The sequence below is a fragment of the Protopterus annectens genome, chromosome 3.part1 (assembly GCF_019279795.1).
Source record: "Protopterus annectens isolate FY-2018-M chromosome 3.part1, PAN1.0, whole genome shotgun sequence".
In the NCBI taxonomy this organism is placed as follows: Eukaryota; Metazoa; Chordata; order Ceratodontiformes; family Protopteridae; genus Protopterus; species Protopterus annectens.
Window position 1 is genome coordinate 1,070,595,372 of NC_056732.1, and position 26,408 is coordinate 1,070,621,779.

At 41.8% G+C, this 26,408-nt stretch overlaps 1 protein-coding gene across 1 annotated transcript in view; it reads right to left on the reverse strand.

Moving 5' to 3' along the window:
- Window positions 1–26,408, reverse strand: part of LOC122798354 (serine/threonine-protein kinase OSR1-like) — a 2,305,884-nt gene that overhangs the window by 53,872 nt on the left and 2,225,604 nt on the right. The window lies entirely within an intron of this gene.

Genomic DNA, 26,408 nt, shown 5'->3' on the forward strand with positions numbered 1-26,408 from the left:
GCTGGAGTGCTCTCAGGAGCCTTGAACCAGGTTTCTGTTACTGCACGGACATCGATTTTCTCCATACTGAGGAGAGCCTCGAGTGCATGCATCTTGAGGTTTAGACTTCTGGCATTGAGTAGCATTACCTTTAGTTTTTTTATCCTTGGGTTGTCTATGGAGGTGGGTTTGTCCTTTGAGCCTTGCCTAAAAAAGGCACTATGGGGGCGGCAAGACCCTTGGCCAGTATACGAAAGCCCAAGGGTGACAGGTGCAAGCCGTCCCTAACGAAGCAATGTGGCTTGTCGAGAATGTCATCTCAGGCTGATAGACACTGGATCCCCTTTGAATGACACCAATACTTTAGCCAATTGTTGAAACTGATCATTTTGTCTTTATACTGTGGCATCATTCTTGGTGAGGGCAAGATGCTACTCAAGGTCAGGGTCATACCAGCCTGGGCTACATGGTCAGAGAGCTCCTCTATGTCTCTTTTCATGTAGTCCAGGGAGGTACGTCTCAGGTCATTCACACCAGCATGGACAATGACGGAGTCATACTTGTACTTGCTTTGGAGTGACCTGAGTGCTTGCGTTATGTAGCGGATCCTGGCACCCGACAGGCAGCTTACAGTGACCTTCTCCTTGTTCAGTCTGGTGAGCGGGACGTCAGTGTGCCGGACAACAGAGTCCCCTATAACAAGTGTATTTGGTGTGTTGTTTGGCCTTAAGGGCTGTGACTGTGAGGCACACTGATTTTGTGAGATATGTAATTTGTGGGTATTGTTGAGGGGTGGCTGTTGCTTGGATATCTGCTTAGGAGGTCTTTGCTGTTTAGGCAGATTTTTATTTAGAGCCTCCGAGTATGTTTTTGTGTTGGGTATGCAGATGCAATAGGTCTGTGTGAGACTGGATTTGTGGTGTGGGTGGTTACCTTTTCCTCCTGACTGACTGTGCCAGTCTTGAGTTGAGAGAGCTCTGCCTCCAGTTTGGCTGTGTAACTGCAACTCTCACATGTATTAGAGTTTGCTGAAAGGAGGAGAGGGTTGTCTGTGTACATAAGGCAATTGTAACATTGCCTCAAAATTCCCAGATTCACCAGCTGGACTGGAGAGTAACCTTGAAACTGACCCTTGGACATACCAGATTAGTATAGGGAACTGTTTTTTTACTGATCAGATTAGGGAAGGGAAATAATTTTTCACTTGATCAGGAAGGACCAATCGGGAGCCAAATACGTATGAGAAGTCAAGGAGGGTGTAGTGCTTTAGTTAGTTAGTGTTTCCTTATAAGAGCTGAGCAAATGCAGGGCTTTAGAAAGAGAATAAAGTGATTACTTTGAGAGTTTGAACAGTTCTAAGGGAAAAAGTGAAGAGCAGACTTTGTGGAGCCTGGAATAGTTTAAACCTGTTTAGGCAGCGCTGCCCGATGCTGCTCAGTGCGCAAAACCGCGCAAAAAGAGAGTTGCAGGGTTTTAAGAGAGAGAGATCAAAGAGTTTAGAACTGACCCAAAATGGCCAATAAAACTACAGCTTCTAGGTAGTAACCACTCCTCCAAGGACAGGCAGGCTGTTCAGTGTTAACCACTCCCACTGGTGAACACAGAGACTTCCCTTTAGCCCAAGCTCCTCCAATAAACTATTAGTTTGCATAAATAAGTCCAACAACATGGCAGGTGACTCTCTCTTCTCTAACACAGTTGGCAAAAACTGGAACCTTCTACCTAGTGAACTTACATTACTTCCTTCCCTACCCCTCTTCAAACAAAAACTCAAATTATTCCTTAGAACACACTGGCTATGCCCTGGTAGTAACCCTGACTAGAATTTCACCTCTGTTTCTACCACTTCCCAGTTTCTACTCAAATCTAGACAATACTGTTTAGCAGAAATGAAAAGTGAACAGTAAAACTACTGTAACATTTAAGCATTTTACCCCTCTGAAGACTCGTATCCTATTCCCTGTTTTTTCTCATTTTATGACCAATACAATGTATTAGATATAACTGCTATTTACTATTTTATTGTAATCTACTACCTAGTTACCTATTTAATGTAATCTTTAACCTTGTTATAACTGTGGTGTTTGGAGCTTTTCTCCCCGGGCCTCTACTGAAAATGGATATATATCCAATTAGACTAGCCCAGTCAACAAATGTAAAATAAATATATAAATAATTAAAATAAGATCATAAACTGCCAGTCTCTGGAGTAGCTCCAGATTGCTTGCAATCAAATACATCTCTAAACCTAGTTAGAATATGTAGAAATGTGAACACTTTTTTGGGTGTTTGAACCTGTTCACTTTCCAAAAAATAAGTCTGGATGGACTACATGTTCACTGCTGTCTGCATCACTGTCCCCATCAAAATATGTGGTGTTAGACTGATCTCTAGAGAAAGTAGCACCATAGTCATTCTGAATAGGAGACTGTCTCCAAGATTAGCTAACTATGGAACACTCTTGGCAGAGTAAACCACATCAGCCCTATACATAGTAATAACTTGATTGCCACATAGGTTCATAGGTTCGTACTAGACTATCTGCCCTAGGGCATTTATAAGCCTAGCCAGAGTGTGTTTGGCTTTTGCCACCCATTTTAAATTAATTTTGCTATGCCCTTTTTCGAGGTTAGTATACTGTGCCTCTGTCTAACAGTGACACAGAAGTGATACCCCGGGTAAACCTACGATCTCCCATCCACTCATCAAAATTCCTCTTGAAGAGAGTCAATGAGGGACTCTGCCTAACCTGGACTGGGATTTTATTCCAGAGTGATGGCAGCCTCTGGGTTATGAATCTGTCCCTCCAGCATGTCCTATTTATTTCAGTGCTGAGGTTCAAGTCTCTCGAGTGCGTAGCTCAATGGGATTTGGATTTTCTGAGGTGCAGCATGTCCATTAATTCCGGGTTGGACATGGCTTTATACGTCAGGCACAGATCGACTCTGAGCAGGCGGTATGCCACTGAGTAGAGCTGGAGTTGCTTTAACCGGGCAGCATATGGCATCTGTTTGAGCCCTTTGATCCTCTTGGTGAGGTACTTTTGGGGTCTTTCCAGTTGCTGCAGGTGTCTGGTAAGGTACATCCCAAAAGGGGCATTGTACTCAATTATGGGCCTGATGAGGGATGAGTAAAGAGGCATGATGACCTCCCCTGATCTAGATGTGAATCCCTTCATGATTAGGTGGGCTATATAAAATGTTTTTCTAACCACTTTGGCCACGTGGTTGTCAAATGAGAGATTGCTATCAACATGGGTCCCCAGGTCCCTAATTACTTCTTCCGTACTTAATGGATTACCACCTATGTGGTAATTTGTGGGCACTTTGTTTTTGCCAAAGGGGATGGCTATACACTTTTTGGCGTTTAGCTTGAGGCCATGGCTCTGGCACCAGTTGTCTGTTTCTATGAGGCCCTTTTGTAGGATGCTTGTGTCAGCTGGAGAGTTGATTATGGCGCCCAGTTTGCAGTCATCTGCGAACTTGGTCAGCCACAGTCCTTCTGTGTTGGCCTGTACCTCCGAGAAATATATACCGAACAACAGAGGTCCCAGGACTGAGTCTTGTGGGACACCATTTGTAACTGGTTTGGAGTCTGACATGGCTCCAGCAATTCTAACCATGTGGGTTCTGTCCTTGAGCCAGTTTGCAACCCATCTAGTGACATAGAGGTTTATATTTAAGCTGGTGAGCTTATCTATAATGCCAGAGTGGGGTATTGTATCGAAGGCTTTTGCAAGGTCCAGGTAAGGCTGTGTGGACCACCTTCCCCTCGCCAATGGCCTTGGTGACTGTTTCAAAGAAATCAACCAGGTTTAAGAGGCAGGATCTGCCCTTAACAAAGCCAAACTGGGTAGGATCCAGTGTCTGTAGGTCCCCAATATCTTTATTTATGAGGTCCATGATGATCCTTTCCATAGCTTTGCAGACCAAGCTAGTCAGGCTTATGGGGCAATAGTTTCCAGGATCCGTTGAGGCACCACCTTTGTGGAGAGGGACCACTGTTGCTGTACGCCACTCTTTGGGTACATATCCTGTAGTAAGGCTGAGACTGAACAGTAGTTTTCTTCTTGGAGTTCATGTAGGACGCAGCCCGGGACACTGTCTGGTCCCATTGATGCTGTGTTTTTTGCTTTGGAGAGGGCAGCTCTTACCTGAGCATCTGAGATGTCAGGGGGGGCAGCACTCTGCTGGGATAGATATTTGCCCTTTTGGTGGGGGGGGGAGTTTGCGCTGAACCTGTCAGCTAGGATGTTGGCAATGTCTGTGGGTTCGGTGTATTTTGTGTCATTTTGGAATAATTCTGAGCATATCTGGGAATTCCCACCCAGGTTCCTAACATAACTAAAGAAAGCCTTGTGATTATCCTCAGTGTCCTGTGCAATTTTTCTCTTGAAGCTGGCTTTTGACGATTTTATGAGTGCCCGTAGTTTTTTGCTAATACTGATCAGAGATGCCTTCCCTTTTTGGGATTTTGCTCTATCATGTAGTAGCTTCCTCCTTCTATTGTATACAGTGGCGGCTGGCGACTTCAAATCAAAGGGGGGCTGCAGGGGACAGCTGAATGGGAGGGGTCAGTGGGAAGGGGTGTGGCCATCTAGAAAGGGGAGGGGCTATGCTCAAAACCACAAAAACTGTAACTTTAATTAAATACGCTATCCTGTGTGCCAAACCATCATTATGCGAGTCCAATCAAGACAAAATGAAGTGTAGAAGAAAAAAAATATATTTTAATGCATTGGCTGCATGACAGCTTACTTAATATCTAGATGGAAACAAAAAGGTTGTGAGGCATGAAAAATAAATTACTCTTTAAATACATTACTGGAATGCTAGTCAAAATCAAGTATAAGAAAAACAAGCAGCACTCTACTCAAACCACTTCTTGCACTGCAGTTCTAATTATAATTTATATTCAGCTTTATTAAAGTACCAAGTAACATGCTGAAAGTAGAAATCTCTGATGCCCCCACTTGTAAAAATGTTCCTTATCCAAAAAAAGACCTGCTTCCTGACAACTATCTGCTTGTTTCATGGGGAAAACATGATCAAAGTAAAAAATGAAAAGCAAACAAGAAATAAGCTCAAGATACATTGCTTAAAAGGATTACTGTACAGGTTATGGACCACACGATTGGCATTCTGTTTAGTTTACGGGTAAAGCCTGCAGAGATGACTGGAAGTCTCCCAAGTGTAATTAGCTTCTTAAAATAATGTAATCCTGTCCTTTATTACAAATACTGTCATATGCATTTCAATACCCAAGGCTTATACATTATCTAGTTAAGTATTCTCTACATGGCAACAACAGAAAGGCTTTCAATGTTGGAAATTCTTTAACAGTATGCTTATTACAGGAAGCTTACTTGCATCTTACAATCTCAGCCAAGCTTACCTGATGGTCAGTTAAAGTATTGCTACTTAAACACAGAGCAACAGGCACTTTGAATAATAAGCATAAATCAACAGTACAAAAAATATGACAGAAACCAGACCATTCAGCAAAAATCAAGGACAGATGAAAAGCCACTCTAGTACTTGTGTCTACCTTGGATGGGGGGATACTCACACATTTACACTGCATAACTACTCCTTGCCTTGCTTCGACACATCCAGAGTCACTACATGGGGGAGTGGGGTGCAACAAGTATGTCACAATTTGAAATGTCTCTGGCTGACTGTGATGACCCTGACTCATTTGTCATACCTCTCAACCTCAGAGCAAGAAATCTGGACAAAGCCATACAAAGAAGTGGGACAAAGGCCCAAACATAAGGACAATTTTTAAAATATTGCTCTTATAAACTTAGAAAGACAACAGAATAGGTCTTGCATTGGTATGAATTTTCCGAATGGTATGCAAATGTCTGTCATTATTTTCTAACTTCAGTCTTTAATGATTTGTCACTAATTTGCCAAAAAAACACAATTTTATGAAGAATGGACTAAAAATATGATGTAAAAATATAAAATAGCCACACAATACAGCTGGGAACCTGTCAAAGAAGGGACACTTTAATATGAGTACTGCTAACTTGAGCAGCTGACAAAATAAAAGAATCTACATGCATTTCTGAAATAAAAATAATCTATAACTCTGATTATTACAGTTATTTCTTAATTGTAAACCCTCCATGTTTTCTTCCAAAATTGCTATGTTGCAGAGGGATTATTAGGGGAAGAGCAACATTTTGAGCCAAAATCAGACACAGTTGAGAGGTTTGGCTATGCCTAATTCTATAAAGCAATTTATTTGCATGCACCTCTCAACCTGTTAATGCAATAAATCTGGACAAGGCCAAATATATTGGGGGAACATATAAACAGTACTAAAAATTGCTCTTGTATAAACTGAGACAGTTGATAGAACAACAGGTCTTATTTTAGCATGCATTATTCTGAAGGTTATGAAGTTTGAAACTCAGTGTGTCATTATTTAGTGACTTAATTCCTAAATGATTTGCCAGAAAATCACTAATTTTATGAGGAACAAAACAAAAATAAGAAGCAAAAATCTATTCATTCTTTGAAAATCTGGACAGTTGGGAGGTGTAGTTCAGCTGGGGGTTTACCACCCTTCCCCCTCACAAAATCATGGTCGAATGGAGCCTCCCCCTGCAGCCATTCCAATGATCCATTACTTGGCTATTTCACTCCATTTACCATAAACACTAATGTGCATACTGATTTACTTCTATGATGATTTGGACGTCATTTGAAAGTTTTATTTTGCATTTAACAGCACAAACACTAAGACATCTGCTAAACAAACTTAGCACTAAAACTTCTCTGCCCTTGAAACTTACATTCATTGAAACAGCATTGAAACCCACATTCAAAGAAAATACATTTTACCAGTGGCAGATAAAGATCAATTCTGGGCTGTTTTCAAATCACAGGCCCCTTGCATATGAAACATACATGTGCTCTTTGATACACCTTCCTATTGTTTTGAACATTTTTCCAGTAAACCATGAAACAAAACGCATGCACCAATAATGACAAAACTGCCCAATTCAGAACATTTCCATCATAAAAGTCTACTCAAACTTCTACAGTCCACCATTATCAGTAAATATGCACAATTCTACAGTCCACCATTATCAGTAAATATGCACAATCTCTGAAGTAAAAAAGTCATCTAAATAATTCCACATTAAATAAATCTGTAACTAATGAAGAGGTTGCTGCTAGCAAACACCTTTATATTTCATAGTTTCATCGAAAAATTTAAGTGTCTGATGCCCGAGGAATAAATTGCCTATATTACATTAAAAATAAGCTAGTCATATTGCAATAGGAAATGGATGGCAGACTGATAACAGGCTCATAGTTAGCATCTTAACTTTTTCAGTATGGCAGCATTCACCCCTTGTGGGAGTAGAACCAACAACCTTCTGCATCAAAAGCAAGTACACAACCTGTTGTGCTATTAACAATGCAAGCTGACTTAGCATAAGCAGCACTAAACTTCCCTTCCCCTGCAGCTCTCAGCTCCTTGTAAAATCTACTCAATACTCAACTGCGTCTCAACTTCGCAGCACAAGAAATCTGGAAAAAGCCAAATTTATTGGGGGGGGGGGGTCAAAAGGCCAAAAACCAGGGACACACTGCTTGTATAATATTGGAAAGTTGCTAGAATAAAATGCTTTATTACCACCATACATTTTACTGCCAAAGCCCCTGTGCAAAACAGTCAGAGCAACATACCACTACGCTAAATCAGCTGCTTTGTAAAAGAGAGGAAGACTGAAACTTAAATGGCTATCATTTAATGAATTCAGTTCTCACCATAGCTGTCAACCTCTTAGCACAAAACACCTGGACAAACCCAGTAATGAGGGAATACAGCCCTCAGACATATTCATTGAATTCAGCTCTTGCTATAGTTGTCAACCTTGGCACAAAAAACCTGGACAAAGCCAATAATGGGGTAATACAGTCCCAAAAATAAGGACAAATTTCAAATATTCATCTTATAAACTTACAAAATTGCTAGAATAAAAGGTTGTGTTACTATGTATTTTCTGAAGAATATGAAGTCTGAAATTCAAATGCCTGTGAATTTTACTTCTGACGGAACAAAAACAATTTTCAGCAGAGGCCCAGGGAGAAATACTGCAGACACGTCTTTGTAAAATGGCAGGACACCAAAGCAAATCCACACAAACACAGGGATGAGATGCAGACTCCATACAGAAGGCCCCCCAGCCAAGAATCCTACCAGAAAACCTATAGTTGTGAGGCAACAATGCTACCACTGCACCATCAAATATGTAAGGAATTAAACATTCAGAAACCTGAAGTCTGAAATTCAAATGCCTGTCAATTTTATTTAACATTTGTTAATCAGGACAATCTGACTTGGAACAAAAAACAATTTTCAGCAGAGGCCCAGGAAGAAATAATGCAGACATGTCTTTGTAAGTAACATAGGAGGACACAAAAGCAAACCCACACAAACACAGGGAGAAGATGCAGACCCCACACAGAAGGCACTCCAGCAAAGAATCAAACCTGAGAACCTGCAGCTGTGAGGCAACAATGCTACCACTGCACCATCAAATATCAAGCATTGCAACATTTAGAAACCACAGATATTATGAGGAACAGATTAGATCAAATATAAGTCAAAAATCTGCAATTTTTTTTATAAATGGTGGTGGGTAGGGAATTCAGGTCCTTAACACCTGATACAAGGTACAGGGTTCAAGCCTGGGCATCTCTAGCCACCCGTATATAGTAACTGGGGCATCACACACAGACACACACACACACAGACAGACACACACACACACACACACACACACACACACACACACACACACACACACACACACACACACACACACACACACACACCACCTCCTTATGTCAGCATATGTGAAGCTTAGAACATCTTATAGATGCACAAGTATAAATATGTCATTTTCATCATGCAAAATATCTAGGGACCCTATCTTATTAAAGTTGCTAGTGACATGATACCAAAATGTAGCTATAGTAACCACATTTCTGAATACAAATCCCTGACATAAGCATACTGCTTTTCTGGGAGAAACAAATCTCTCTAGGGCTAGCAGTGAACATGTATTATCACACATCTAGCTAAGGCTATTATAATTTTAAAATCCAAATGCCAACTGCTTTACAAGCCCAACGTGCTATCAGGTACAAAATGTTCATTATGTATGCATTTTTAGGGGATTTGCTTTCTTTCAGTGGGCTGGTAAACGCTCCTTCACACACACCACCTCCTACCAGCCCAAAAGCTCCTTCACACACACCACCTCCTACCAGCCCAAACGCTCCTTCACACACACCACCTCCTACCAGCCCAAACGCTCCTTCACACACATACAATCAGCGACCACCTCCTACCAGCCCAAACCCTCATTCACACACACACAATCAGCGACCACCTCCTACCAGCCCAAAGGCTCCTTCACACACTCCTACCAGCCAAAGTGAACAACTAGATCAGCGACCACGAGAACACCAGCGATCAGCTCCTTCAGCCCAAATGAGAACACCAGCAAAGCGATCAGCGACCCGGTACTCACCAGCCCCTTCAGCCCAAACGCGACCCGGTACTCATCAGCCCAAATGAGAACACCAGCGAAGCGACCCGGTACTCACCAGCCCAAGTAAGCGATCAGCTCCTTCAGCACACACGAAGCAATCCACACATACCCTTTGCGATCAGCTCCTTCAGCCCAGAAGATGTAAAGCAATCCACACACACACCCTTTGCTATCAGCTCCTTCAGCCCACAAGATCAGCGACCCGGTACCCACCAGCCCAAGTAAGTGATCAGCTCTTTCAGCACACACACCTTTGCTCCTGACTGAAGCCCGTGCACTGTCTCGCAAGTCCTGCGAGAGCAGCTCAGTCCTCTCATTGGCTCTGACTGCGGCTGAAGCAGTCCGGTGCTCCTCTGTGTGGTGTGGTCGTCACCGCACAGAATCTTGGTATCTCACAGCAATGATTGCTGGGTACCTGTTTGTCCTTATCCTGACTGCTGGTAAGGCAGTCAGGATCGGGACTTGCGAATTTTGTGTTTAAGTTGAACAGATTTTTTTTGTTTTTGTCTAGGTGGGAGAGCTGCAGTCCGATAGGATGAGCCGCCCCTGGTCCGGACTAGTGCGCATGCGCGAAGTCCGCGATTTAAAAATTTTTTTTTTCTATTCATTTCTTTTTATTTCTTTATTTTAAAGTTGAGGGGGTTGCAGTCCGGCAGTCCAATAGCACGGGCCGCCCCTGATTGTATAGTCTGTTTATGGCTGGGGTCCACCAGACAGGACGTCTGCCTTTGGAGGATTGGGTCTTAGTTTGATTTGGGATTGCATGATCCATGCATTCCTGAAGGTGATCATAGAATGCGTTTATAAAGGATTCTGCGGTCTGGGCCGTATTTTCCACAGGCCCGGGGGCTTTGAAGGATTCCACCTCGGTTTTGAGGAGTGTGAAATTTGCTTTAGAGAAGTTTTTCACTGTGGTTTTCAGGGCAGGGGGTGGAGTCGGGATGTGAATATCCAGTGAGATTACTTTATGGTCTGATCTTACCAGTGAGGGATACATTTCTGGTTTGGAGCATAGAGTCAAAATACAAAAGGACAAGTGGTGCTCACGTAAAACCGGTAAACTGTAAAAAAACACCACAACCAAGCAAAAGCACGAACAGTTTATTAAATCCACACTAACACTTATTATAATACAAAATGTTTTCGTCTTCAACTTCCTCAGTTAATGAAAAATAACCACCACGTTGTCATATATATATATATATATATATACACACACACACACCCCTGTTTGGAACCAATTAAAAAGTACGAATCACATAAGAGAACCAATAAATTAATTCATTGAAGTGCTCAATACACAAAATAAATCTTATCATCATAAATATTTATAAACCTTTGTCAATAAGAATTATAAATATATAAATGTTATAAAACCTTCTCAAATTTAAAGTTTAAAAATCTTGAATAAATATCAGTTAAAAAATGATGACAAATATAAAATGTCTGAAACTTATTCCAATAAATAAATTGATTTTATGTCTCCCTCTAGTGGCGAACCAAAAAATAGCATATTAAAACAACATTTGAAATAAAGTGCAAACATGCTCAGTGTGTAAACCACCTGAAAGTAAATATTGTTTGTCCCAGTAAAAGACCGTTGTTTCTTCTGTTTTTACACTTACACAAGTGAAACATTAATCACATTTAGAGTTTAGCAGATCTCATTTTAAGCACTGGTACTAAAGATACCATTTCGTTGAGTCCTGGGAATTTGCTAGAATCCACCACTAGCTGCCAGTATAACTCCCTGTACTCGACTAGTGTTTCCCACATACTACCCCTAGGACTCATTGTGACTATCTCTAGTATAAAAAAAATGAAAACTAAGTGTCTTACAGGTGGTAGTGTGCTTATATAATGCATTCTTCTCATTCTTTGTTCTAATTTCATATAAATGTTCATATATTCTCTGCTTCAATTTCCTTTCACTTTTCCCTATATAAAAAGATTCACATTCTTTGCATGTTGCAATATAAATACTCCCTTTCGTGTTACAATTGGCATAGGTGTTTAATGTTAATTTCCTTTTCCTAGCGTGCAGGTATATATAATCTCCAGTTGATAAAAATGAACAATAACTGCAACTACCACACTTATATAAACCCTTCTTTTCCTTTGTACTATTTTGTATGTTGCCCCTATTAGAACCTCTCTCTAATATATTCTTAATACTATTCCCTTTGCGATATGTATATGTCAGTTCTTTATCAAAAATATATCTTACTCAGATATTTTGGGAAATTTATTTTATGTGTATTGAGCACTTCAATGAATTAATTTATTGGTTCGAAAACGTTTTGTATTATAATAAGTGTTAGTGTGGATTTAATAAACTGTTCGTGATTTTACTTGGTTGTGGTGTTTTTACAGTTTACTGGAGCATAGAGTCCCCATGTTGGTGATGATCAGGTCCAGTATGTTTTCCTCTCTTGTGGGAGTGGTAACAAGTTGTTCCATAGCATTTGAGTTTATAAATTCTAGGAACCTTTGGGCTAGGGTGTTGGAGCTAGAGTAATGCTCCCAGTCTATGTTTGGGTAGTTGAAGTCGCCCAATATAATGGTGTTTGGAGAGACCTTTATATTTTCCAGTGTTCTCAGGAAGGCCGAGTGGGGTTCCTGGGTTTGGGAGGGTGGTCTGTAGCAGGCTATAAACTGGAAGGCAGTTTTACCCACTGTTAGTTGCACCTGGATAGTCTCTGATGCTTTGTGCTGTGCCACCAACCTGGAGGTGTGGGTATCTTTGACGAATATTGATACTCCCCCTCCTTTTGTGGTTTGGTCCAAGTTTTGGGGCCGAAAAGCATGGTATGAGGTATAACCTCATGTGGTGGAGTTTCTGTTTCTTATTATGCACTACACTAGAGGACAAAATATTTACTGATACAGTATTACGTCTGGCAAATGGTCTCTTACCTCGGACCTCTCCTTTATCTAAAGGGCTTGGTCCTTCCGTCCCTGAACCAGGTACTGGATCAGTTCGGGAGGATGTGTCTAACCCCCATATCATAGACAGATGTGGGCTTGGGATGATGGGGGAAAAAGACAAGAGGTCTGTGGGCTGGTTTAAAGCAGTAACAGATTCATAAACCATAAGTTGAGTTACATTTTTATGGAGTTTGTTTTTGTGTGCAAACAGATTTGATTCTTGGGGGGGTGGCAACGATATTGGGATCCATCAAATCAAGGGGAAAAAAACACCAGCCAGAGTAATACTGACACTACTAAGGGCAGCAATAAGAGAAAATGTAAACTGTTTCCACACTGCAAAGCAGGTTTAAACTGCATAAAATATAGCAGAAAGTTTAAGTCGTAATAAGCCTTGTTTTACAATCTGCACAGCATGGTAACCACCACACACAGTCAAACTACCCAGTAAAATGCACTTGTCCAAATAGTGACAAAAAATCAAATACATGCCTTTTAATCAAATTGTTATTTTAAATCAGCATAAATAAGCATTTAGAGATTCTCTTGTCAGAAATGAAAAAATAATCTCCACAGAAACTACAAAAAAAGTAATCTGCGGTAAAAATCACAATTTCAAGATAAAAACAGGTATAGCAGCATTAAACCAGTAGTAAATTTCATAAAATGAAGAAAGTGAAAAAAATGTAGTATTGCCTGTCTGAACTTCAAAATGAAGCAGATAAACAACAGGCTGCTAAAATTCAAGTCAAAGTACACTTTATTGTCATTTAGACACCACAAGTGAAATCTACATGAAATTACATGCATCACTTTGGAACTGAGAAGACAAATCCATATATACAATTACACATACTTAGAAGAGAGACATATACATACATACATACAATTACACATGTATCAGACCTAACATTTACCTTTCTCAGACACTTATATCATTACTTATTACTACAGTTATTCTATACACTATAGCAGCTGATTGGTTCCTTATTGCACAATGTAATTCTCATGTTTTCTGTAAAATGACAATATCTAGCAGTTTGTATTGTGCAAAATTTTCTTGTAAAGTGGTAAGATGGTTGTTCTTTTTCTTTCGGCTTTTCCCGGTTAGGGGTTGCCACAGCGGATCATTGTCCACTCATGATTGGCAGTGGAGTTTTACAGTGTCGAGTTGCCAGCCCGGCACCCAACTTTCCACAGAAGGCACACACTCACACCTAGGGCCAATTTAGTGTGTCCAATCCATCTACAGCATGTCTTTGGGATGTGGGAGGAAACAGGAGCACCTGGAGGAAACCCACGTGACCACAAGGAGGACATGCAGACTCCGCACAGAAGGCACCCCAGCCGAGGATCGAATGATGTCTTATTGTTATTGCACTATTTGGTTATTCCAAGACATGTCATCGCCTCACATCCCTGAGATTAATACCAGAGTTCAAGAGTCTAATCGCTTGAGGAAAAAAACTGTTACTGAACCTGGTCATTTTACAGCATACGCTGCAGTATCTTCTGCCAGACAACAGGCATGTGAACAGTTCAAAAGCAGGGTGTGTAGGATCACTTGTTATTTTTGTTGCTCTGTCTTAATATGTCATTTTTAGATACCTTTTCTCTGGAAGCTTGGATCCCATTATTTTCTCAACTCTATCTTTTGTACAGCTTTTTGATCTGCAGCTGAACAGTTTCTGTACCACACCATGATGCTGCACATTAGGATACTTTCTATGGTACCCTTGTAGAAGGTGGAGAGGACAGAGGGAGGTAAGCTTGCTTTCCTCTGTCTCCTCAGGAAGTCCAGGCTTTGATGGGCCTTCTTTACTAAGCAACTGGTATTGTTTGAACAAGAAAGATCCTCTGCTATACAGATCCCCCAGCATTTTGTGTTCTTTACCCTTTCCACTACCTCCCCATTTATCATGAGAGGAGAGTGAGCTGGTTGTACTCTCCTGAAGTCTATTATGATCTCCTTGGTTTTGCTGACATTGATGTTAAGATTATACCTGGCACACCAGTCAGTCAGAGAACTCACTTCTTCCCTGTCAGTTTTTTCCTCTCCTTTTTCTGATGAGGCCCACAACTGTAGTGAAATCCGCAAACTTAATGATGTGGTTGGTGCTAAATCTTGATTTTACAGTCATGGGTCAAGATAGCAAACAGTGGCGCTCTTAGCACACAGCCCTGAGGTACTCCTATGTTGAAAGTGATGCTCTCTGAGGAATTCTTGCTCACAAATTCTTTGGGGTTTTCCAGTCAAAGTCTAGGATCCAGTTGCACATGTGGTTATTAACACCTAGGTGGACAAGTTGTTCTGTCAGCTGTTGTGGAATCACTGTACTAAATGCTGAACTGAAATCAATTACAGCATTCTGACATAACTGTCCTTGTTTTCTAGGTGTGCCACTGTAAGATGCAGTGCAACCCCAAGGATCACTCCAGTGGTTCTACTCGACAGAGGCACTAGGAACTAATGTTGGGTGGCATGATGCCAGGGTAATCCTATGGGCTAGGCTTTTAAATGACCCAGGGCCATTAGCCTAGTACACAACTATGAACAGAGATGGCAACTGCCATGGAGCAGTTTGTATGGTATGTGAACTGCAGTGGATCAAGTGGTGTTGGACGGTTTGCAGGCAGGTGTTTTTTGACCAACCTTTCAAAGTTTTTTATTATGATGGGCGTGAGGGCCACAGGTTTACAATCATTAAGGAGGGAGTTGTCTCCGGTAGTGTTACAATGTTTGTGTTTTTAAAGCACTTTGGTACCTTCACTTGGCAGAGGGAGATATTAAATATATCTGTCAGTACAGTGCTTAGTTATTCAGCACAGTTTAACACCTTACCCAAGATGTTGTCCAGGCTGGCAGCCTTTCTTGGATTCACCTGACATAGGGTCTTTTTCATTTCAGCTTGCTTTAGAATGAGCACTTCATCACCTGGGTCTGTAGGGAGTAACATTGCATTGTAGCAGTTCCTCTCCTTGAATCTGCCATAGAAGGTGTTCAGCCTATCCAGGAATTCTCTGCTGTCCTCACATTGAGCTGATGTCGGTTTTTATTTGGTTATGGCTTTCCTTCCCTGCTACATACTCCTGGAGTCCCTCATGTTGGTGAAATGGTTTTGTACTTTCTTCCATATGCCCTCTTTGCCTCCCTTATCATTCTCTTCAGATTTGCCCTTGCCACCATAAGAGCATGTTTGTCATTCATCTTGAATCCCACATTGCATTCTTTAACAAGCTCGTATACTTCGCCTGTTAACCATGGTTTTTAGTTTGCTCTTATGATTATTTTTTTATTCACCATCACATCATCTACGCACTTAGACATATATACCACCACTGTTTCTGTGTATTCATCCAAGCTAATCTGTTGGTCGACTGTAGCAGCCTCTATGAATATGTTCCAGTTTGTGGTCTTGAAGCAATCTTGGATTGCTGTGATTGCACCCTCTGGCCATACCTTGACTTGCTTCACAGTGGGCTTTTTGCTGATTAGTGGTGTTTTATATACTGGCATTAACATAATGGTAAAGTGGTCTAAGCCACCCAAGTGCAGATGCTGCACAGCTTTATATGGCAACTTAATATTGGTATACACTTTGCCCAAGGTGTTATCTCCCCTTGTAGTAAATCCCAAGACAGTCCCTAGTGTTCAACTGACACTACAGAACTCCAATTTCCCAGTACAAGTCATAAAGCACTTTAGACAAGTCCCAGAACTGCTTAAAGCACTATTAGGCACACAGCAACACATTAGTAAATTAGAATTCCACAGGAATTATCAGCACTATTAAATATCAAGTATATTAAAAAAACAGTTAACACAAATTATTTTTTTTAAATAAAACTGAAAGAAAACAAAAGTATAAATAATAAAGAGGAAAGGAAGTTCACAAACGGATCGTATCAGAGTCTAGAAGCTGTAATCCACCGATGCAGACTGCTTAGGAGAGCCAACTGTGAGAGTCCTACAGACGGCACAAATGACTGAATAACCACCTTTCTGTGACAGGGGATAGCCTTCCCCTTATGGGAGTGCCTTAGCCAATCTCCTATAAAAGTCAAAGGAGGGGATTCTGAGCTCTGGAAAGCTGCCAGTTTAGGTGTTTGTTGAGACACAGAACCAATATGCCAACTCAGGCAGTGTGAACGAAGAACATCTCATCAAACTCCATCTTGAACACCTTCCCTGTAACAAACGAGTCATTCATTCAGCCATGGCCATTCAGCAGTTATCTTCTCATGAGAAGCTTCTTTGGAATGGATGACAATAGCACTACAGAAAGAATCACAAGGAGGTCCTTGCTAATTTTCCATTAGTTCTTTCCTAAAGAGGCAAGGACAAAGTCTGAAGGAAGTTGACAGCCATCAAGAAACACCAAAGTTCTTCTCCTGGTGACAGAAGGCAGAATGAAATGTTAATTGAAATACCTTAGAAGACCTGGAAGGCCTTACTGGACAGACCTTCAAAATTTCACTTTAGAATTAGAACACAGAACTGAGCTGCAGTGCTCAAAAAAGGCGGCAAGAGCAGACCAATATAGCAGAATTAACAGAAATGTACTCAAGCTGACTGATCTGTATAGGACGTCTGATGCAGTGGGCAACTAGAGTGATTTCTTCCTGTGATATAATCAGCTTGCCACCAGTTCTAAATATCTCCTACTCACATGCTCAGTGGTATGGGCACCTTCTACAACTACGTGTCATGTTATAGCTAGAAGAGTGTCTTCCCCCCTCCCCCTTTGTGTTCTATAGCTTTACCACTATGTACCAAATAAGCATCTCCCAACTTTTACAGGGAAATCCAGCTAACAAAGCTGGACAGAGAGGCTATCCAAACACAGGAGGATGTAAGGAGGGTAATACTGTGAATGACCTCTCATTTCATTTTGTATGGTGACTGTCTGGTATAGCCAGAGTATGAATACTATCTGCAGTAACTATCAGGAAAAATCCATCGCAATAAAAATGTTAAACTTTCCTGGGAGGGTGCGGCTTCAGGAAGGCATAAATGCAAGGGTAAGAAGACAGAGTCCTGAAGAACTGGCTTGCCAAATGAAACCTGATTCACAGAATTGTGGTCCAAGCAATAACGCTTGCGAAAAATTGTACAATGGGCAATGAGAAGAAACTACCAGTAGTACACACACACACAGCACATGATGTAAGCAGGCATTCCCCCTGCTGAAGGAAAACATGCAACTGCTGGATCATCCTGAGTGTGCAACCCCTTTACAGGAAGGACCTAAGCTGAAGGTGCACATTAAAAGTATAAAAGGTTCTTCAGTCCCTGGAATCTCCCCATTTGAAAGAAAACAGGAAATTGAGATTGGTTTCAGGACAGTTCTAAGACCAATTTCAGGAGAAAAGTGGGCTAAACCTAAGGGATGTGATCCTTTTGAAAGGCCAAATATGGTTTCCCACAAATCAGAGCCCGCTCTTGAGATTCTAGAAGCAAGATATAATAGTCACTAAAACAGTGCATTCCTAAAAACACATTTCAAATTGGTTGAACCAGATAGCCGGGTGAGTCTGGCAATCTTGAAATTCAAGTTGCAAGGAGGAAAAGGGTTATTAATGGCCGCCACAGATGTAGAACCCCCTTTAAAAGCCTGCATGGGAAACTATTGCTGGGCCACAGCCATAACCACCATGAAGCTGTGATGTACTGAAAAATTAGAAAAATAAATCCTGGCCTAGAATTACTAAGAATCAAGTCAGGCTGATGGCAGAAGCAGGTCAGGCTCACCTGCAAAGTGACCAGCTGATGCAATTAAAGATATTTTTCTGTCAAACGAATCTCTTCCACTAGGGACAGTATCAGATTCAAAGCTTTTTGGCAACTTTTAACACTGTAGCGTAGACAAAGAGTTCCATCAGGAGAAAGGGATCAAGAGCAGCAGCTTTGGGAGAAGATAGAGCCAGTTCTCACCCAACCAAGTAGGACTTATTTAGCTTGTTGTGGGAAAGGTTTCTTTACAACTATGACCTTAACAGCCAGAAACCACACACTTGGCCATGAAGGGGTAATGAAGATGAGTTCTGGCTTCAGAGAGGTACAACCAGCCAGAAATGGAAAAAGGAAATTTCCATGTAACAGAATGAACATTATACCCACCATCAAACACTCCTTGTCCACTTTATATGAGCAGAACAGAACCACCACTTTTTCCTGTGTGGCAAACAGGCGGTATTTTGTGAACTTGATTAGACATGTCTTCTTTATTCTCATCTTGAATTATGTATGTGCATGATTACTAGCTCTTTAACTTTTCCCAGGAATTAAATAGCTGCTAGACAGGCATTTCTGTCTGGGGCCACTATCAGTACTAGGGCTGCATTTCTGCAAAGTGGTACATTTCAGCGTCACCTAGCTTGGTCGGCTATCAGAGGAAAGACTGGTTGTTGAACCATAACAGAAGGGGCTCTAGTGTCAACTATTTTTTTTTTAGAGTTTGAAGGGCAAAGAACACAACCCATATGAGCAGACTTATGTGAAGCAACCTTTCATAGGGGATTCATTTTCCTTGCACAAGGGCGAAGATCAAGGTGGACATCCCTACTTACCAGCAAAGTACCTCTCATGAGAGGTTGCACAGGGCTCTACTGAGCAAAATCACAACCCATCACTCTACAGCAAGTACATACTACAGTCCCTAATGCCTTAATGTCCGCTTAAGGACACTCAATCAGAGATGCGTGAAAGAAGCAGCGATGACAGTAGCTATCATAAGGCCCAAGAGGTGCAGATGTGTCCATATTTGGGCCCACATCTCCATTGTCACCCAAACTGCCAAGACTATAACTTTCTGAACTCTCTCTGTAGGCAGAAATACTGGCACTGGGCAGTAACAGAGTATATCCCAGTGAAGGCAGTCCATGATAGAGGCAAGAGAATGCCTTCGCCAGTTTATGATAACCCCAGGGCAGTCAGGGTGTCTGTTAAAATGGCTGTAAGGAGCTAGTCATGCCAAGTAGGAAAGCATAAAATGCTACTTCTTTTGCAAGGCCTCCATCACTACAGCAGTCACCTCAGTTAACAAAATAGGTGCAGAACACTGTGTTGTACTGAAAATGAAGACCAACCAAAGCAAACTGAAATATCACATTCTGTGAACCTGAATAATTTACATGCTATACAGCATCTTTCCTCGCAAACTAAGCCATTCAGTTATCTGGCAGCAGCTAATGAAGGACTATTGGAAGACCTAATATGGGGAATCTGGCATACTGGACATATTCAGTGAAACCACTTGGGTATGAGAAGGGATGGGAATCTCATGTCTTATGAGAAGGGATGGGAATCTCATGTCTCGGCTATAATGAAGAAAAGCTGGGAAAAGAACAGTCAGTCTCTCCTCAAAGGATAAACATGTTCCGGTGGTCTCTGATGTGTAAAATGTGTCTCTTCTCCGAGAATTCTGTAGAATCCACCAACCCTGCAGCACAGCTCCTTCTGGGGAAGAATCCACTAGCTTTAAGCTACGGCCAATGAGAACCAAGTTCAGAACCCATGGACCACTGCATGTTCCTTGGCCAAAATCTTCGAAGCTGTGATAAATTCTGGGAACCAATCTCCCAACGGCAGTCAAAGATGGTCATGAGAGCTGGGGTGATGTTGTAGACTTGGCCTTTCTGAAAACAATGGTGGGGTCAGGGGGCAGTATTATTGCAAAAAAAAAAAGTCTTACTTCTGTGCCCTCTTCATTCTGATGAAGTTGCTGCAGCTTCTTACAAAAGCAGAAGGAATGAAAGATGATGAGATGGAAACCAGGGAGACATCATAGAGACCTACACCACTGTGGTCAGTCACTGTTAATATTGTGCAGATACTCCACCAGGACAAGAAAAGCCAGAAATCAAAAATGGCTTTCCTCAGATCATCCTGAAAGGATAACAGACTGAACCATCTATCTGGTAATGACATGCCTTTTCTTGCTGCTTTAGACACTTCGATACTGTCAAAGTTGGAGAGGCCATGTGAAAATCCACTGATATCATAACAATCTTTCAGGAAATCCTCAATCCAGGAGACTCGGCCAGTTTCCCCAGATTTTTTCTGACAAGGAATGACTAGAAATGGGATAGGTGGGGCAAGTAATTTAGACAGCAAAGATCCCAAGTGTTAACAGAACAAATTATTTTGCCCAATACAGTCTGAAATCCTTATATGCCTTACCTGCCCACAATTACAGTCTGTACGATCTATGCTCGATGAAATAAATTACAGAGAAACCTGCTAAGGGATGTTTGGTACAGATACTATTCCACTGTGCTATGAGACTGCAGAGGGCATCAGTTTTCTCAGAAGCACAACCTGAATGCTTCCAAGCTACATAAATAGCAACCTTCTGCACAGGATCCACAGACAGGATGACCCAAGTTCATTTATCTTTTCTCCCAAATACTGATTTTGCCTTTTTTGGAAGAAGTCAGAGAAGCTACAAACCAGACCTTACAGAAAGTCATGAACCTTAACAGCCCTCAAAAAAAAGGAAGCTACAGGAAATGGAGGACTCCTCATACCCATATCATTTTCCAAAACATCCTCAGACTTCCCTTCACAGTTGAAGATAGAGGGAGGAGACATCCGTTTATTTATAGATTGTTACTAGGCTAATGGACTCCAGGGGCCCTTCTAGGCCTAGCTAAGTTTTCCCAAAAGAATAATGATGTTCTGTATCCGAATAGGACAATGAGGGCCAGGCACTTGTAAGCTACCACTACCATATGAAACATGGGTGCTAGGCGGAGCATAAATGTCCTATTTCCCATCCACTGGTCTAGGTTACGCTTAAACTAGGTACTAGACAAATGCAGCTTCACATGGAAAGGAAGCCTGTTCCACACGAGGGGCTGTCTCTGGGACATATCTGTCGCTCCAGCATGTTCTGTTTAAGTCACAGACAAACTTCAGATCCCTAGACCTTCTATTTCTTGTACTGTCAGACTTATCAATATTCAGGAGATTCTGTGATGTGTGCGGATGCCTTGTAAGCCAGGTATAGATCACCCCTCAGCAATCTATAGGAGACTGAGTAGAGGTAAAGGGCTTTAAGGTGCTCTGTGCATAAGGCAGCTTTATTATGTCTTGCATTATTTTTGTAAAGAACCTCTGAGATCGCACTAGTTGCTGCATATGCCTAGTCAGGTACATACCAAAGGGAACATTGTACTCTAGGACTGGTCTGATAAGGGCATAGTACAGTGGGATAATGGCCTCTTTGGACCTATATGCCATCCCCTTACTTAAAAGTTGTGGAACATAAAAGGATTTCCTCACCATTGTGGCCACGTGGTGGTCGAAGGTAAAGCTGTCTACGTGCATACACACTAGGGTCAGCTCTTAGGGGCATATTTTCAACATGGTAATTAGTCAGGATGGTCGACTTCCCAAAGGGTAAAATTATGCATTTCTTAGCACTGAGTTTAAGACCATGGCTTTGGCACCATTTGTTAGTCAAAAACAGGCCTTTCTGAAGAATGATAGTGTCTGCAAGGGAGTTGAGGATAACCCCCATCATGCAATTATTTGCAAACCTAGTCAACTATAAACCTTTAGCATTTGCTTTCATTTCAAGGAAACAAATGCCAAAAAGGAGCAGGCCCAGTACCAACCCTGGGGTACTCAGCTAGTGACTTGCCTCTTGGTCAGGGTGGCCTCACCTATTTTGACCTTTTGAGTTTTACCAGTGAGCCAGCTGGCTACGGAGCAGGTGATAAAAGCGTTTATACCTAAATTAGTGAGCTTGTCTATAATGCCTGAGTGGGGTATTGTATCAAAAGCTTTGGCCAGGTTGGGATAAGCTGTGTACACTTTCTTGTCTTCATCCAATACTTTGGTGACGCTAGCAAAACAGTCCACTACATTTACTAGGCATGACCTTCCTTTAGCAAACCTGAAATGCGATGGGTCCAGCGTTTGCTGGTTATCTATGTCATTCATCATAGGATCACAGGTGGTTACTAGGCTAATGACCCCAGGGCCCTTACAAGCCTAGCCAAGGTCAACCAGTGTTCCCAAGGGTGTCTGGTTCAAGCAGACACTAAAATCAGCACCTAATTGCCCCAGTCCAAGGAGGACACAGGTGGAACCCCCACATTGAATTTCCAGTTGCCTATCCAAGCATCCAAATTGTGCTTAAATAGGCTCAACGAGGGGCTTTGTTTAACATGAATAGGAAGCTTGTTCCAAAGGGGGGCAACCTCAGAGACAAATCTGTCTCTCCAGCAAGTTCTGTTGATGTTACATACCAGGTTAAGGTTCTTTGAGCAAGTGACCTGTGTGCCATTTGACTTGCGAATGTGCAGCATTTCCATTAAAGCTGGGTCAGAGATTGCTCTATATGCAAGGCACAGTTTGCCTCTAAGCAGTCTGCATGGCACAGAGTAAAGTGACAATGATTTCAGTCTGTCTGTACAAGACAGACCTTGTAGACCCTGAATTTTCTTTGTAAAGAACCTCTGTGGTCTCTCCAATTGCTGCAGGTGTTTGGAAAGGAACATACCAAAGGAAGCATTGTACTCTATTACTGGCCTGATAATGGAAGCATACAGGGGGGTTTATAACCTCTTTCTGGAGGCAATGCTCTTACTTATGAGCTGAGCGATATAAAATGCTCTTCTTACCACTGTGGAGTCATGGTGAAAGTTAAGGTTGCTGTCAACCTGTATGCCCAGATCTCTCACCACTGACTGTGTGCTTAGGGTACTATTGTTGCTGTGGTAGTTTGCAAGAACATCACCCTTGCTGAAGGGGATGATAATGCATTCTTTTGCATTAAGTTTAAGACTATGACTTTGGCACCAGCCATTAGTCTGCACAAGACTTTCTGCAGGATGTTGACATCACTTGAGGTTTCAATGATCGCTCCCAGTTTGCAGTCATCAGCAAACCTTGTCAGCCACAATCCTTTACTTTTAGCCTGTGCTTTGGAGAAGAAGATTCCAAACAGCAGGGATCAAAGAACTGATCCCTGTGGACCACCACTGGTTAGGTGGAGCCCCCTATTTTGACCATATGAGTTCTATCAATGAGCCAATCTGCAAACCACCTGACAATATATGGGTTGATACCCATCATGACCATGAAGATTCCTTCAATGTTCTTACATATGAGGCTGGTGAGACTTATGGGCCTGTAGGCACCCAGATCAGTGTTTGGACCTCCTTTGTGCAAACGAATGACCATAGTCATCTTCCATTCCTTGGGCACAAAAGCTGATTGTAGGCTCCAATTGAAAAGTGATTCATGTGGACAAGAGAGGTCACGTTTCATGCTATTCAGTAAGCATGATGGGATGTTACTGGAACCCACTGATGCAGTGTTTTTGGCCTTGGAAAGTGCATTGATGATCTGTTCCCTAGTAATGTTTGGGGGCATTGTGGTATGCAGTATTTCCTTTGGACTATCAGGGGGAAGTGGGGGAGAAATGTGAGCTGAACCTGTCAGCCAAACGGTTGGCAATGGCTTCCTGTTCAGTGTGGGTGATGCCATTTATAAGTTCTGCACATTGTCGCGCATTTCCCCTGAGGTTACGGACATAGCTGTTGAAAGCTTTGTGGCTGTCCTTTGCCTAACAAGCCATTTTTCCTTCAAATGTAGCCTCTGAAATATTAATTTTTCTTAGCTGCCTATTCAGACTGGACAGGGGGCTTTTAGTATGTAGGGCATTGTTCCTCCTATGCTTGGTCCAGATATTTTTTTTTCTTTTGTTGTACAACTGACTGACACTGGGATTCCACCAGGGTGGCCTGTCTTTTGAGTTTGTCTTATTCTTAACAGTGGAAACAGCTCGCTCTATACAGCTATCAATATGGCTGTGCAGATATTTTGTAAATACCTCAGCATATACTATACTTTTTTACTGGGTTTGGTGAAGTTTGGAATTTAGTCAAGGTCATTTAGTAGAGAGAGGTTAGCCTCGGAATAGTTCCTAAATGTTTTTGGTTGTACTGGATCACCAAATTTAATTTTTATTTCGAGCAATACTGGCTTATGGTCAGATCTGACAAGCAAAGACATTACATTGGGTGAGGAACACTGGCCCCTCCCCCATGTTCATGGGTACAAGGTCAAGGATGTTTGTACCCTAGATATTCCAGGATGCTGGCATTAAAGTTTAGGAATCACTGGGCTTGTGCATTACAAAATGGTGCAGTATTCCCATTCTATGGAGGGTAGTTGAGATCCCCCCATGATTACTGTGATGGATTGAAAGGTGAGGGACTTTAGCACATTGAGATAGGTAGCACAAGGGACAGTATAGTTGTGTAAAGTCTTACCATAACAGTAGATGTCCTCTTCACTGTTACAGTTTTCTTAACATAAGGGATCTCCTGCCAAGGGTAGCCCAAAGTCTGGCCACTATACCAAAACCTTTGGAATTTACAGGCACCATGCATCACACTTCACTTATGCTCCCCATACAAGGTGTAGGGCATAAAGGTGATGTACGTATCTCAGAACTGAAAAGCTCAAACAAGACTAGAATAGCCATAGGGACCAAGAGGAAAACGTGAATCCAGAAACAGAAAAGGAAAAGAATCCCTGACCAGGAAGGCAAGAATAGAAAATAGCAGAATAGGAAAGGAGGACAAAGTGAAAATTGCAACAGTAGGAAGGAGGACATTTACTGTTATGGTAGGATTTTACACAACCGTACTATGTCCTTCCATATCACTGTTGTAGTATTCTTAACATAAGGGAGAGTACAAAAGTTCAAGAGGAAAGTTGGGAGGAGGAAGGCACAGAACAACCCCCCTAAAAACCCATGCAGGATAGTTCTGGTAAAGCCAGCTCTTGCCCTGGACACAACATCCAGCTTGTAATGCTTAGTGAAGGCATGGACAGAAGTCCAAGTAGCAGCCTCAAGGATGGAACTGATAACCAGTAGGTCGTCCAGAAAAGGAAAGATATGAACCCCTCTCATCCTGCAAAAGACAATGAAATGACAGGAGTCAGACATTTGTTGAATACCCCTTGGGGCAGCAGAAAGGCTACAGTGCAAAGAAATGAAAATGCAAGGAAGAAACAGAGAAACATAAAAATGTCCTGAATATAGGATGAATAGAGATGTGAAGTTAGGCACCCTTAAGGTCCAGGGATACCAAAAAGGCCAGAGGAATAAGACGACGGAACAGGGTTTGAAGGGACAGCATTTGAAAGAAGGGGATCTTTATTAGCAAGGGGAACACACCTAGAATCATTGTTACCTTTAGGAAGAAGGCAATGCTGTCTGCGAACAAAAGCAGATTTGAAAGGATAATTCCTCTGTAATTTAGGGCTAGGGGACAAAAATATGTGTCAATTCCTGCAAGGCCTTGCCTTTATCCTGGAGGGACTTAAAAAGCTCAGCAGCAGTAGCAGAACCAAAAAGATACTTATTATCCAGAGGAGCATCCAGCAATTTTAGCCATAATATCATCAGGTAAGTGCTGGAAATGAAGCCAAGAGTAATGTCTCAAAACAGAAGCAAATGCAGCATCACTAGTGGAAGCATCAGCTGCATCCTAACTACATTTGATAGAGTGGTGAGCCACTTGAGAGGTAGAACGCAGTACAGAAAGAACCAAGACCTTCCCTTCTGAATCAGGGAGGTAGAAATTGCATGAGAAGCTTCAGAAAGAAGGGCAACAACATATCTGGTCATACAAGTCTGGTAATTAACAGCCCTAAAAGCCAGAGTGGCAGAAGTATATACCTTTTTGAATAAATGGTCCATGGCTCTACTGTCCTTATCAAAAGGAAGTAATTTAGTGGATGGTTAAAGTTTAGAAGCTTTGTCAGAAGAGACAGCTACTACAGAGGAATCAGCAGCAGGATATCTGTACTAAAACTTGCAATCAGACACAGTGTGAAATTTGTCAGGTTTCTTAGGGGCATGGACGTTGGGAATCAGGGGCAACAGAGGCC